The sequence below is a fragment of the Ipomoea nil genome, unplaced genomic scaffold (assembly GCF_001879475.1).
Source record: "Ipomoea nil cultivar Tokyo-kokei standard unplaced genomic scaffold, Asagao_1.1 scaffold1020, whole genome shotgun sequence".
NCBI classification, from domain to species: domain Eukaryota; kingdom Viridiplantae; phylum Streptophyta; class Magnoliopsida; order Solanales; family Convolvulaceae; genus Ipomoea; species Ipomoea nil.
The window spans coordinates 1-15,231 of record NW_017617448.1 but is presented as its reverse complement, the minus strand read 5'-3'; the positions used below and the strand labels follow the sequence as shown (position 1 = coordinate 15,231).

Here is a 15,231-nt window from a genome sequence, read left to right as displayed (position 1 = left end):
ATTATATGAAATTAAAGCTGTTCAGACCCATTCAAGTCGTGGCAACATGGCCATGTTACATATAAATATGCTTACTCTTCGCATTTAATTACTCCCACCCACAACAATTCCTTCATTTACTTCACATAATTTCTTAGCCAACAAAAACAATCATGAAGCTTAAAATCGTTACTCTTGGTATTGTGACTGTCATGTATCTGCTTTTCTTCTGACCACCTACCCCTATGATGGAGACAGTAGAGATGTTTATGGAACTGGTGAACAAGAATGGATGATGAAGAATCATCTGATGTTGCCGTCTCCCAATGGTGCTGATCTGAACGAGAAGAATTTTGTAACTACAAAGAAAGGAGGGTTTCAGTCCAAAAAGGAATATCTTTTCTTACAATCTTTGCAGACATGGCGATCTAATTCTGAGCCAGGATCCAACCCCGAGCACAATGCAGTTGGTCCCGCTGGTGAGAAGAACTTTGCAGGATTGGAGTTGAAAAAGAAACGTGTTTTACTACTTTCCCTTCAAAAGCAGGGACCTGTTACTTCCTCCCGGACCGAACCGAAAGCACAATTCAATTAAGCCTCCACCACCCAATCCAAGCCATAAACACCGCGTCAACACATTCCCTGAAAAGAACTTTGCAAGTTCTGAGTTGAGAAACCAACATGTTTTACTACCTTCCCTTCAAAAGGGGGGACCCGTTACTTCTCCAGGATCCAACCCAGGATACAATTTACCACCCAGTCCAAGTCATAAGCCAGTCAGCACATTCAGTGAAAAGAATTTTGCAAGTTCTGAGTTGAGAAGCCAACATGTTTTACTACCTTCCCTTCAAAAGGGGGGGCCTGCTACTTCTCCCGAACCAAACCGAAGCACAATTCAATTAAGGCCTCCACCACCAATCCAAGCCATAAACACCCCGTCAGCACATTCACTGAAAAGAACTTTGCAAGTTCTGAGTTGAGAAGCCAACATGTTTTACTACCTTCCCTTCAAAAGGGGGGACCTGTTACTTCTCCCAGACCAAACCGAGGGCACAATTCAATTAAGCCTCCACCACCCAATCAAGCCATAAACACCCCGTCAGCACATTCACTGAAAAGAACTTTGCAAGTTCTGAGTTGAGAAACCAACATGTTTTACTACCTTCCCTTCAAAAGGGGGACCTGTTTACTTCTCCAGGATCCAATCCAGGACACAATTTACCACCCAGTCCAAGTCATAAGCCAGTTCAGCACATTCAGTGAAAAAACTTTCCAAGTTCTGAGTGAGAAGCCAACATGTTTTACTACCTTCCCTTCAAAAGGGGGACCTGTTACTTCTCCCGGACCAAACCGAGGGCACGATTCAATTAAGCCTCTACCACCCAATCCAAGCCATAACCACCCAGTCAGCACATTCAGTGAAAAGAACTTTGCAAGTTTTGAGTTGAGAAACCAACATGTTTTACTACCTTCCCTTCAGAAGGGGACCTGTTCCTTCTCCAGGACACAATTTACCACCCAGTCCAAGTCATAAGCCTGTCAGCACATTCAGTGAAAAGAACTTTGCAAGTTCTGAGTTGAGAAGCCAACATGTTTTACTTCCTTCCCTTCAAAAGGGGGGATCTGTTACTTCTCCCAGACCAAAAACGAGGGCACAATTCAATTAACCCTCCACCACCCAATCCAAGCCATAACCACCCAGTCAGCACATTCAGTGAAAAGAATTTTGCAAGTTCTGAGTTGAGAAACCAACATGTTTTACTACCTTCCCTTCTAAAGGTGGGACCTGTTACTCCTCCAGGACCCAATCCAGGAAACAATTCAGCACCCAGTCCAAGTCATAACCCAGTCAGCACATTCAGTGAAAAGAACTTTGCAAGTTTCGGTTGAGAAGCCAACATGTTTTACTACCTTCCCTTCAAAAGGGTCCTGCTACTTCTCCAGGACCTAACCCTGGACACCATTCAATTAGTTCAATTCATCATAAGAACTTTGCAGGTTTGAAAATGAGAAAGAACCATATTTCTCTTCCATCTATGAAACTGCGGCCAATTACTCCTCCATGAACAACTCTTGGTCAAAACTCAGGGTGCAACATGCGTACTAAAAAGAACTTTGCAGATAGGAAAATGGCTTCTGCACATCCTCCTCCATTTCCTCTGGTGGTTAGTTGCATCTCTAAAGGCTACTAGCTAATTAAGTTACAGTATTAAATTTCAGCGGATACTGTCCATTTATTTGTTCTTTCTGTCTCTTTTTCTTCTTTTGTTTTTTCAAATTTATTGTAGTGACTGAATAAAATAAAATGAATGTAATAATTAATGATCTGAAATATGGAGTATGAAATAAAAGTGTCATGTTTAGTTCTATTATATAATTTGTTGTCTATATCTGCATATATATTTGCATGCGACAAAGAAAATTTAGAAAATTTCATGACTTAATAATATAATAAATGAATAATAAGAGTAAAATTAGTCACGAAACTATATATAAAAATGCAATTAGATCATCCATCTCAAAAAATATAAATAACTCCATAAACAAGCAAAAATATTGTAATTAGTTCAAAAGTGACATGTCTACTACGTAAATTGCTAGATGGCGATTAACCTTTGATACATTATTTTATTTATTTATTTTATTAATTTTAGATATTAAAAAAAAAGTGACCCCTTAAAATATCAATATACGAGTAATATTTTAAAAATATAATGTAGAATCCAGACTATGTCTCGGATATCAGAATATTTCATTTTTCTAGAATATCATTTTGAAATAGCAGTGCTATTCATATTTTAGATCATTGTTGTTGTATTGCATCTTTAATATGAATTCAAATTTAGTTGATTCTTATTATTCTAGACAAAATTTTATTGTAAAAGTTTATGGTATAAAATTAAGAACTAAGAGAGAAAAGTTCTTAGTTCTTCAAATTCTCTAATTAGTGCAGATTAAGGCACAAATTAATGAGGAAAAGTGTTTCGAAGGCAATTTGATCATACGATAGCATCAACCCAAAACAAAATAATGTAAACATATCTCATTATCCTTTTCAAAGGTACACTAGCAACAAAAAGGAAAACCCCCAAACACATGACCTCACGCCGGTAGAGATAACAATGCCCTCCAACTAATGTACAACCCAACGCCTTACGTTACACCACACCTAGCACACTACTGCATAGCCTAATGTCCTATGATGCACCCTCCTAAAATCATAAATTTGTTTTTATTTTTTTTTTTTTTTTTTTGCACACCTCACATCTTTTTTGAGAAATTCGAAGCAAATATTCAGAAATTCAAATCGCACCAGAAATATCAATTAGCAGAAACATCCAGAAACTGACCAACTTTTTGAATTTTTGAAAAATATTGGTAACAAATTTTGAGACCAAATTTTCCATATATCAAGTTTAACAAAACTACGACACAGGCACAAAAAAAATTCAAAGCAAAACAATGAACGTAACTAATTTTTTCTGATTTTTCAAAGTTGATCGCGCAAAACTGCAAATTTCTGACAGATTGTGTTTTTTCTACTCAAAATAAAGTTTGAGATGGATTATAACTTATTGGAGCATGAGGAAAATCTAGGCTCTGATACCAAATGATACAAAACTGGTTGGCTTGATCTTTTCTTTTTTTCAAACTAATATAAAGAAGAGTTAATACCCAAAATAGTCCCTCGACTATGTCGTAATTACCAATTTGGTCATCGACTATCATTCTTACCCAATTAAGTCCTCAACTATACAATTTTTACCCAATTTAGTCCTTTGTCAATTTGACTGTTTGTTGACTGTCAAAAGTGGAAATAAAGTTGTAATTTTACAAGTTTTCTCCTTCCTCCTCATTTAGCAGCGCCAAAACATGTAGCAATAAGCTCCGGTTGGGTTCTAAACCTGTCAGTATCGAAGTAGTGGTTATGCATCGGATAACCCATGAATTTGATTTCCAACGATTTTTTGACGATCGAAATCTGATCGGAGTGTATTGCTGCATGGTTTGGCGCTGCTAAATGGAGAGGAAGGAGAAATCTTGTAAAATTATAATTTTATCCCGACTTTTGACAGTCAAAAATAGTCAAATTAATACAGAGGACTAAATTGGGTAAGAATTGTATAGTTGAGGACTAAATTGGGTAAGAATTGTATAGTTGAGGACTTAATTGAGTAAAAGTTACATAGTTGAGGACTTAATTGAGTAAGAATGGTAGTTGAGGACCAAATTGGTAATTATGACATAGTCGAGGGACCATTTTGGGTATTAACTCTATAAAGAATCTCATAGAATGGCTTATTTTGTTGGGTGAATTTGATTCAAAGGTTTAACTTGGGCTGGGAAAGGGTTGGGTGAATTTGATTCAAATTAAAGCTTTAACTTGGGCTGGGAAAAAAGGCTAATTTTTTTTTTATTTTGATAAGTTCACGGCCACAACGGATTATAAGGTGATACATGGAGTAAGAACGACGCCACAAGTGAGGTTTATACTTGATAAGTCAAGATGGCCATGACCGACTCACGACCGAATTGAACTCATTTCGAGTTCAAAAAAACACTCTGTTTTCTAACTCAAAAAATTCAACTCTCTATTTTATTCATATAAGACAGCGATATTTATAGTTGTAGATCCTAGTTTCATTAGACACTTCCCAAAAGAACTAGAAATTCTAACAACTAAAAACAAACTAATTATGATAAACATAAATAACAAACAACACTAAAACTCCTAAATCTAATTTAATATAAACTGACTAACTATAAAAAGCACACAATCAATTTAAATCACAAATTAACTAACTAAATAATGAATATAATAATTCCCAAAAACTAATTAATTTAAAATTATAATGGCACCATAATTTATTAACAACTCAATCATGGATTGGCTCACATGTTCGCAACAGTTGGCTACCCTAGTTCCAGTGTCTTGTCACTTGGATACTGCACGGAACATTTCCCAACCCTACAGGAGTCTAGCCGGGGCTTTGTAGTACTTGACGGTGATCGTCTTGATATGTCTTTTGCTATAAACTAACTGTGCCAGCATATGCATGCTCCTTCTGTGGCACATTGGTCTCAACTGAAGTGTGTGCTGCGTCTATTAAGGGTACCTTACACTTTGGGCTTCGTTTGTGCAAATCTCCTACAACCTGATATTCATGTGTTCTCTAATTCGGATTGGGTTGGCTGTTCGTAGATCGAAAGTTTAGGAGTTGTTTTGCAGTGTTCATGGGCTCAAATTTATTCTCATGGGTGTGTCGAAAGCAGCGCACATTTGCCAGGTCTGAGGTAGAATACAAGGCCCTTGTTGATGTCGGTGCGGAAATCACGTGGGATTGTTTCACTTATTGCGTGAGCTGGGTATTAGCCAGTGCCTGTCCCGAAACTGTGGTGTGACAACCTTGGTGCTACTTATATGTGTGCCAATTCGGTATTTCATGCGCGCACGAAACACGTGGAGTGATTATCACTTTCTTAGGGATAAGTAGCATCGGGGGAACTTCAGGTTAACTTTATTTCAACCAAGATCATCTAAGCGGATATCTTCATTAAGGCACTTCCGGCTTCGCGGTTTTGCGGCTCTGCCGAACAAACTTCATGTTGTCGGTTCAACATGAGCTTGCGGGGGATTGTTAGGACTCTTGTACTCCTAGTTGTAGTATAAAACTTCCTTTCGTATTTGTTATATCTTATTGTATCCTTATCAGGTTAATGCATGTTTAATTACCTAAGTCTAATCGTCACATCAAAGAGTAAAAGTGATGGAGTAGAAATTAAGAATCTATATAATAGAACTCTATCAAATAAAAATTGACCCTTTTAACTACAATTAGATGGACAAAATTCAATTAGATTAAAAGACATTGATCGAATTAAATATTATTTTAAAATAAAATTGTAAAGTAGAATTGTGTTTTAACCCAACAGGGTAGCTCAAGTGGCAAATGAGCTCTCTTTGTGGGGGAGAATTCCAGGATAACATGGGTTTGATTCCACAAGTGACGATCCCTTTTGGGCCGTCTTCTGTGTCTCTCGGAGCGAACCGAGTGGACCTACACCGTTAAACGGATAGAGAAAGACCCGGACCACAATGTGTGGTTGACACAAAAAAAAAGTAGAATTGTTCACTTATTACCTGTTCAACATAAATGAGATTCCTAAGATATGGTCCGTCGGGTCCTTGACGTACGTGTAAACGTCAACAACATACGAGGGAATAAGTGAAATTCAATATTCAAGCAATGAGTTTTTTGCACTTTTAGTCCCACGACTATAGTGGCACTGGCAGAATTGATCCACGACTTTTGAACCTTGTAATTTTAGTCCACGACTATTGATCTTTTTGCAAAAATGGTCCTTCCGGCACTTTTCCGTCAAAATTTCACCGGAGAAAAAAAAAATTCTCTATTTTAGCTGGTTAAATGCGGCGGCGGAGTACATGTACCAGTCCAAAGCTGTTGCCGGATAACCCAACTAGCCCGGGGAACGCCACGGCCGCTCCGCCACTTACTGACAGCCCTGCCTGCTCCAGGACTCCGCCGTCTGGGACAGTAGTATGTAGCCCAGTAATATTGTATGTAGTCAAATATCAATTTTTTTCTTTTAATTTGTTGAGATAAGTAAAATGTCAATTTTTAACCCGGCTAAAAATGAAGAATATTTTTTTTTCCCCGGTGAAATTTTGACGGAAAAGTGGCCGGAAGGACCATTTTTGCAAAAAAATCAATAGTCGTGGACTAAAATTGCAAGGTTCAAAAGTCGTGGATCAATTCTGCCGGTGTCACTATAGTCGTGGGACTAAAAGTGCAAAAAACTCTATAGCAATCAAGCCCTTGAGTTTTGGATTATTGTTATACTTCAATTCCTTCACTCTCAAACAGACACTTGATAAGTTGTTGGCAAGTTCTACGCGGAGGCCATTTGAAGGGCCAAGAGTACTTATTGGGTTGTGTAGTCATACAAATATACTGAATCCAAAACCCATAAAACATATGCTCCAAAATACATAAACGTCTACTTCACGAGCTCGACCCATTCAACTTGCAATTGTTATACGGTGGATCATGGTCTGAAAAGAGTGCCATTTTTTTAAATCCCGTATTTCGGGTGTTTTCAGAACAAAATGAAATTATAGTGTATTTAAAATTAAATTGAATTACTTGTCTCACATATTGTGTTTATATTATCAAATGAAAATATAATTGTATTGAAATGAAATTACAGTATGTATAAGAAGAAACTAAATAACATGTCTCGCATATTGGGTGTATATTGTCAAATTAAACTGTAGTTGAATATAAATGATACTATTTTAGTTGTGTTGAAATGAAACTATATTATGTGTAAAAAGAAACTGAATAACATGTCTCACATATTGATCGTGTGTATATTGTCAAATGAAACTGCAGTTATATGAAAACGATACTTTAGTTGTGTTATAATGAAACTACAGTATATATAAAATGCAGTTAAACTGAATAACAGTTTCACATATTTGAGTGTATATTGTCCAATGAGACCGTAGTTGAATTAGAATTATAATTAGTGGTGTTGTAATAAGACTACATTGTGTATAAAATGAAACTCAATAACATGTCTCCTTGTAATAAGACTATTGTATGTATAGTGTCAAATAAAACTGTAGTTAAAACAAAATGAAACTTTAATTGTGCTGAAATGAAACTACAAAGTATATAAAATGAAACTAAATATGTTATATAAACGTAATTAATTACACGGAACGATTGCCATTTCTTCTCATTAAAAGAAACGTATGACATCGTTTTGGATAATGGTCCGCAGTAAAATTTGCCTTCAACTTGTAATTTTTCTTTCCTTATTAATCAATTCCTTTCCGGTCAGTCTATCCACAGTCAACACCCTTCTTAACTCCATTTGGTTTCTGGCAAAATTATTGGAGTTCCAAAAATATCATTCTTGACCGTGTTACCTATAAATATGCCTCGTCTTGGCACATAATTCCCATAGCCACATTCATTACTTTTCATACTTGCTTAGCCACTTAGCCCACAAAAAGCAACAAAAAACAAAACAAAATCATGAAGCTTGAAGTTGGTATTCTTTGTATTATGGTAGCCACGTCTCTAGTGTTTCTACTGACCATCAACCCCAATGATGAAGACGGGAGAGTTGTTGTTGAAGATGATGAACAAGTATGGATGAGGAAGAATCATCTCATGCTACCGTCTAAATGGAGGCGTGTAACACCTCCAACTCCCAACTTCGATACCAATAATGTTAACGTTGTTGGTCTCAATGAAAAGAATTTTGCAACTACAAACATGAATCAACTTTTGTTGCCATCTATGCAATGGAGACATATTGCCCCTCCCTCGCCCAACCCTACTCTTGCCCAACACAACTTTGCTGATTTGCCGTCTGCAAAGGAAAATCTTTTTCTACCATCTTTGCAAACATGGCGCCCGGTTTCTCCTCCCAGATCCAACCCGGGGCACAATTCTGTTTCTCCAATTGGCGAGATAAACTTTGCTAGTTCAGAGTTGAAAAAGGAACAAGTTTTGCTACCATCCCTACAAAAGGGAACTGTTTCCCCTCCATCACCCAATCCTGGGAACAATTATGTTACCCCTCCAGGACCCAACCCTGCTGGGCAAAATTTTGTTAGCTCAATGGGTGAGAAAACCTTTGCAGTTTCAGAGTTAAAAGAGCAACAAGTTTTGCTACCATCCCTGGAAAGGGAACCTGTTACTCCTCCAACGCCCAATTCTGGGCACAACTCAGTCACAACGCTTAGCCGAATGGACTTTGCACGTTCTAAGTTGAGAAGTCAACATATTTTACTACCTTCCCGACCTGTTACTTCTCCCGGATCCAGCTCTGGACACAATTCAGTGCCAGTTCCTCCCCTCAGGGAGAAAAACTTTGCATATTTGAAAATGATAAAGAACCATAATTTAATGTCGTATTCTCAGAAACTGCGGCCAACTACTCCTCCAGGAACTGATGTTGAGCAAAACTCAGGTTGCAACATTATGGGTACTAAAAAGAAGTTTGCAGCAAGGAAAATGGGTGGTGCTCGTCTTCCCCAGTGGGTGTATCTCTAGAGGCTTCTAGCTAAGTTTATAGCACTTAAAAACTAACTTGATAGTATTAAGTCTCTGCGGATCCGATAATCCCTTTTCCTTCTCTTTTTCTTTATTGTTTTTGTTGATGTTTTACACTATTATTATTACTTTAATTTTTTTTTTCTGTTTCAAATTTATTGTGGCCGTTAGTTATTAGATAAAATACAAGGAATTGAGGAATGTAATAACTAATGCTATGAATGATGGAGTAATAAAAGTGCATTGTTTAGTTCTATTATATAATATTTGTTGTCTCAATTCCGAATATATTTCATATTTGGTTCAAAAATAGATTTTTTTTTTTTTTTTTGGAGGGAGAACTGCATACAATAGGGTATGATCAAGATTAATCTAATCTCAGCTCGGCATGAAATCTTGCCGCTGAGTTTTAAATAGAATAGCTACCAATTTGAACTTATTAAAAGTTAATAACAATGATCAAACTCTAGTCATTAAAATTGTAAGTGGTACGCCATGAAATAACGTATATTTGTGCTCATTTATATTTGTTTTTGGCTCAAGTGTTAAGTAAAAGAAGGTGGAACAATGCTTAATTAATTCGGTATATTTTTTTTTTTTTTTATTGAAGGAAGAAAAGATCAACTAATGCTGCAATTAGATTCTCAATTCTTTCCTGGACATTCGTTCTCACCTGGTGCATTTTCAGTGTTAAAATGACGATCTTTAAGTGTTAAAATGACGCATATTAAGTGTAGAAATTATATGAATCTTAAGTTCGAAATGTGTATAGTTTGAGAGGTAATAACTACTCCGAATGGTACCTTTCGAAAGGTACCCGGAAGGTTCGAAACGTGAGTAGGTCGAGAGTTAACTACTCCGAACGGTACCCAGAAGCCAGAAGGTTACACCTTAAGTATAGAACTAACGCATCTTAAGTGTTAAATGCCACACCTTAAACTTTGAAAATACGCACCTAAAATTTATAATGACGCACCTTAAACTTTCACAATATGCTAAATTATTATAATGCCACCGTGTTATTTCTTTAAAATTTATTTTCATTCAGGCTGTTGATTTTGGCTAGACCAATGGCTATGATTAATCCACATGTTTCACTTGGGAGAGCTTCCGCACCTGATTCTTTGTCTATATCTCCCCTATACTTATATTTGGGAGTTGTCATTTGCCCTCAAAAATGGCACCCTTGCTTGTGAACTTGAAGAAGCTAGTGGTATTGTATTTGCTGGTGGCACTAGCTGCTGCTGCAAAGAATTGCCAGCCAAAAATGCAAGAAATCAAATGATCAAATGAATGTAAATTGCGATAGTGCACTATCACTTTAGAAATTAATAACCCGCAATAGACATTAACTACTAATTGTCGACTTGCCGTTAATGTTGTACATACAGGCAGGTTGGAAGAGAAGAAATTGTAGAGCATGCATGAGCTCTCTGAAACTTGGGGGTGTGGTTGAGTGGAAGGGATTCATCCATCCTTAATCAAAAGTCAAGGGTTTGATCCTTGGTTTGGGTACGAAGCAACCTTAAATCTCCAGGTCAGCTGTTCCACTCAAAAGAGGTGTCTACAATCCAGAGAGGGATTAGTTACAGTGTCCGACGGTGAAAATCTTGAGTGTCCTCAAAAAAAAAAAAAAAAAGGAGCTCTCTTGTGCAAAAATTGCACTGTGAGCTGTTGATGCTACTAATGAGTGAAAAAGCAATCCTGACCTGGCCTTGTAATGCACAGAGCGTACGGTTGGGAAAGAGCTCTTTAGTCTTTATTTTATTTGAAGCTCTTCCTTATTTGTTGTGCCTATTTGGGTGTTTGATGGATGAATATTTTAAAAAGAATTAAATAATAAAATCATATAAAAACTGTGTCTGCTAAGAGCATTCTCAATAGTTGTGATTTTTGAGGAATTTTTACAGGTATAATTAGGAAAGAGATAAAAGGGAAGAGAAATAGAAAAAAAAATCTACAAACAAAAAATAAAATTATAGAAGATTTTATGCGCCTAGGAGCGCGTGCACTGAACGCGCGTACGCGCACTTGGGCGCACAAGTAGCGCTGAACGTGCGAACAAAGCATGTCTTCTTCTGCACGCGAGTCCCAGAGTCTTATATTTTCAAATAAAAAATCACACCTTCTGCAAGAATTTTATTTCTTCTCTCTCCTTACCCTATCTTTTTCATATCATTCTTGCTTCTCAAAAATCATTCCAAAATTCATAGATGGAGAATGGAGATGCTCTACAAGAGTAAGGGGTATGTATGATTGTATGAAGAACCGAACTTGCAAAGAGAGCTTTATTTCATTTATTAACATATTTATTTTAAAACAAATTTATTCATCAATTCTCGATAGAGGGGAGGGGTAGTGGGGTTGGGATTTTTATTTTTAAATTACTATATTTTAATATTTAAAGTAAATAAATAAAATAATTTATTAATGATTAACCGCCACATTAGCAGTTAACCTGAAAACAAGTCACTTTTAATCTAATTGATTATTTTAGCTTATAAAATATACCAAAGTTTAAATAAATTTTAATTTGGCTTAGATTGTAAGGGTATTGTTTCTACATATTATGTGAAATGAAATGGGCAGTAGTTTAATCCTATAGCTTTAATTTTGTTTTCGAATTTGTAAATATCAATAGTGAGAATAATTCTAATTGGACTACGTTATTTTAGAGGCAAATTATATCATGCACCTTGATCCAAAATTACGTCGTTTTGTATGTATTTTTTTTAGAAATTATATTTCATTTCTCGTTTCTGCTCTTAACTTCCAACAAAAAAAATTCTCTGTTTTGAATGTACAGAATTGTATAGTAGAATACATATAAACTCCTAACATAATACACATAATCTAACATAATACATATAAACTCTTAACATAATACACATAAACTCTAAACATAACACATATAAATTCTTAACATAATGCACATAAACTCTTTAACATAATACACAAAAATTCTTAACAGAATACACATAAACTCTAAACAGAATACACATAAACACAACTGTTTAAAAAAAAATTATAACGGACGGAACGGTGTCCGTCGTGTCAACTCCCCACACAATTTATAAAAAAGACATCGTTTTGAGTTTGTACGCCCTGGTGCACGATATAACAATTGCATTTTTGACCCTTCATGGTGAACCTTGGTCCACGTTATAATTTGCTTAACAATTGCTCTATCATGCAAAACATGTAGATAATTGAACCTGGTTGTACGAAGCCTTCAACATAAACAGAATATATACAGGCCGACCTGAAGACTAGTAGTTTCATAATTGAGAATCTCTGGAAAAGTTGATCATATTAGATGGCTCTAATAATACGGCAGACATTAGAAAAGATTAGATTCAATAAATATTATTCGGAATGGAGTAATTAGGTTAATTATAAATAATGTTTTTAAGGTTAGTTGATAGTACGGCACTTTAATTTGAGCTTAGAATCCTATGTGTAATGTCCCTATACCTAAACTTTAAACTACTTTGACAAATTAACAGTATAAAGGGCTTAGGTTGAAATTATTCTGTACAACCAACCTGGCAGTAAGCTTAGCTTGTTGGGTATAAACGCAAAGCTTCTTTATGCAAACATACACATTCTTATGTCTATCAATCTCTCACCCTCCATCAACCACCTTTCTTTATCCTCACCGCCCATTCACTGCTCTACTTTTTTTTTTTTTTTTTTTTTTTTTTAAATTTTTTTTACTGGTATTATCTGTTATAAAACTTTCTCAATTTTCTTTCTGATCAAAGAATCAATGCCTCCATTGCTGGGATTCGATCCTGTAACCACCATTTGATCACTTATTTGAAATGATAACAGATGTGCTATTACACTATATGTCTACTTAATACGCAACCCTTTATATATATATATATATATATATGGTCTGGTTCCGTGCGGATTTGCACTACTAGGTATACATGAATGCACCATCACGTGTTCAGAAATGCATGTGTGGTGCATTTTATGGTATATTATATATATATATATATATATATATATATATATATATATATATATATATTTCTTCTCTTCTCTCCCACTTAACCAACACAACTTTCTCCTTCCAGTTCTCCCTCCATATCTCTCTACTCTGCGGTCAAACAAAAAATTATTTTGTTTTTCTCCTTTTCCTATTCTCAATGGCAATTCAGCAGATTGTGTTCTTTTCTCTTTTGTTGATGATGTTGTTATTATCTGTGTCGGGCAAGAACAACCAGTCTGAGTTCTTTGATCTTATGAAGAAGTCTCTGTCAGGAGACTTGATGGCTGGCTGGGATGGAAAACATGTTTGCAACTATTCCGGGATTGGGTGTGATGATCTTGTTATGTTGTGAAGATCGATATTTCTGGGTGGTCATTATCAGGCCGGTTTCCAGAAGGCGTCTGTGATTATTTGCCAAAGCTGCGAGTTCTTCGCCTCGGCCAGAATCATTTCCATGGAAATCGGTTTCCTTGTCGGCGTCACCAACTGCTCGGTGTTGGAAGAGCTAAACATGACGGGTACATATGTGACCGGAGCTTTGCCGGACTTGACGCCTTTGCAGGCTTTAAGGTCACTTGATTTATCCTTCAACCTCTTCACCGGTGAGTTTCCTTTGTCGGTCACTAATCTCAGTAATCTTGAAGTTCTCAATTTCAATGAGAATGGCGGGTTCAGCCGTGGCGGCTACCGGCGAATATCACCGGCTGAGAAAGCTCAAGAGTCTGGTGTTAACGGCATGCAAACTCTCCGGGGGAATTCCGGTGGGGATTGGGAGCATGGCCTCACTGTGGACCTTGAATTGAGCGAAAATGGCATGGTGGGAAGGATCCCGGGGGAGCTAGGGATGTTACCCAACTTACAACTTCTTGAGCTTTATTACAATCAACTCGACGGAGAAATCCGGAGGAGCTTGGAATTTAAGTAACTTGGTGGACTTGGATTTGTCCGGGAACAGATTAATCGGCAAAATCCCGAACTCCATTTCCTGTCTTCCCAACCTACAAGTCCTTCAAGTTTACAACAATACTCTCTCCGGCCAATTCCCGGCCGGCCTGGCTAACTCCACCACCTGAGAATCTTGTCCCTTTACGCCAATTCCCTGTCCGGGGAAATCCATAAAACTTTGGGACGTCACCTTCTCTGGTCGTTTTAGATTTGTCGGAAAATCAATTCTCTGGAAAGCTACCACCAAACCTGTGTAACGGAGGTAAGTTGACGTACATCCTTCTTCTCCAGAATATGTTCTCAGGGAATTGCCGGAAAGTTATGGGAATTGCCGGAGTGTTGTGCGGTTTTAGAGTGAACTATAATCTTTTAGAGGGTAAGATCCCAGAACCCATATTTGGTCTCCCCCACGCTTCAATAATCGACGTGAGTAATAACAGGCTCAACGGCTCAATCCCCAGAACCATTGAGGAATGCTAAGAACTTATCAGAACTGTTCATCCAGGGCAACATGATTTCCGGCACACTGCCTTGTATAATCTCTAGAGTTTCCAATCTTGTGAAGATTGATGCCAGCAATAACCTCCTATCAGGTCCAATACCATTCGAAATCGGGCACCTGAAAAGGCTAAATGTTCTGATTCTTCATGGGAACAGGCTAAACTCTTCCATTCCTGAATCCTTATCCTCCCTGAAATCCTTGAATTACCTGGATTTGTCCAACAATCTTTTGATGGGGAGAATCCCAGAGAGCCTTGGTGAATTGCTACCGAACCCGATGAACTTCTCGAACAATATGTTGTCCGGTGCTATACCTGAATCATTCTTGAAGGGAGGTGTATTGGATGGGTTTTCCGGCAATCCAGGACTATGTGTTATGTCCTATTCCAGTTTATTCCCTCTCTGCTCACAATCCTACGACCGGAAAAAGACAAAAATCGTTTGGGCTGTCGGGATTTCAGTGTTCTTTGTCATTGTCGGGGCCATCTTGTTCCTAAAACGATGGCACAGCAAACAAAGAGATTACCATATCCCAGAACAAGAAACATCCTACGACGTCAAGAGTTTCCACAAGCTGAGTTTCGAGCAGCGAGAGATCTTCGACGGGGTGGCGGAGAAGAACAAAGTCGGTGAGGGAGGTCCGGGACGGTGTACAAAGTCAACCTGAGCAACGGCGAAGCCATAGCCGTGAAGAAGCTCCGGCGCCGGAAAGGG

The 15,231-nt window shown here is 37.4% G+C and overlaps 1 pseudogene; it reads left to right on the top strand.

Annotated features, from left to right (window-relative positions):
• Positions 1-13,157: 13,157 nt before the first annotated feature.
• On the top strand, positions 13,158-15,218 carry LOC109180136 (annotated as a pseudogene).
• Positions 15,219-15,231: the final 13 nt, after the last annotated feature.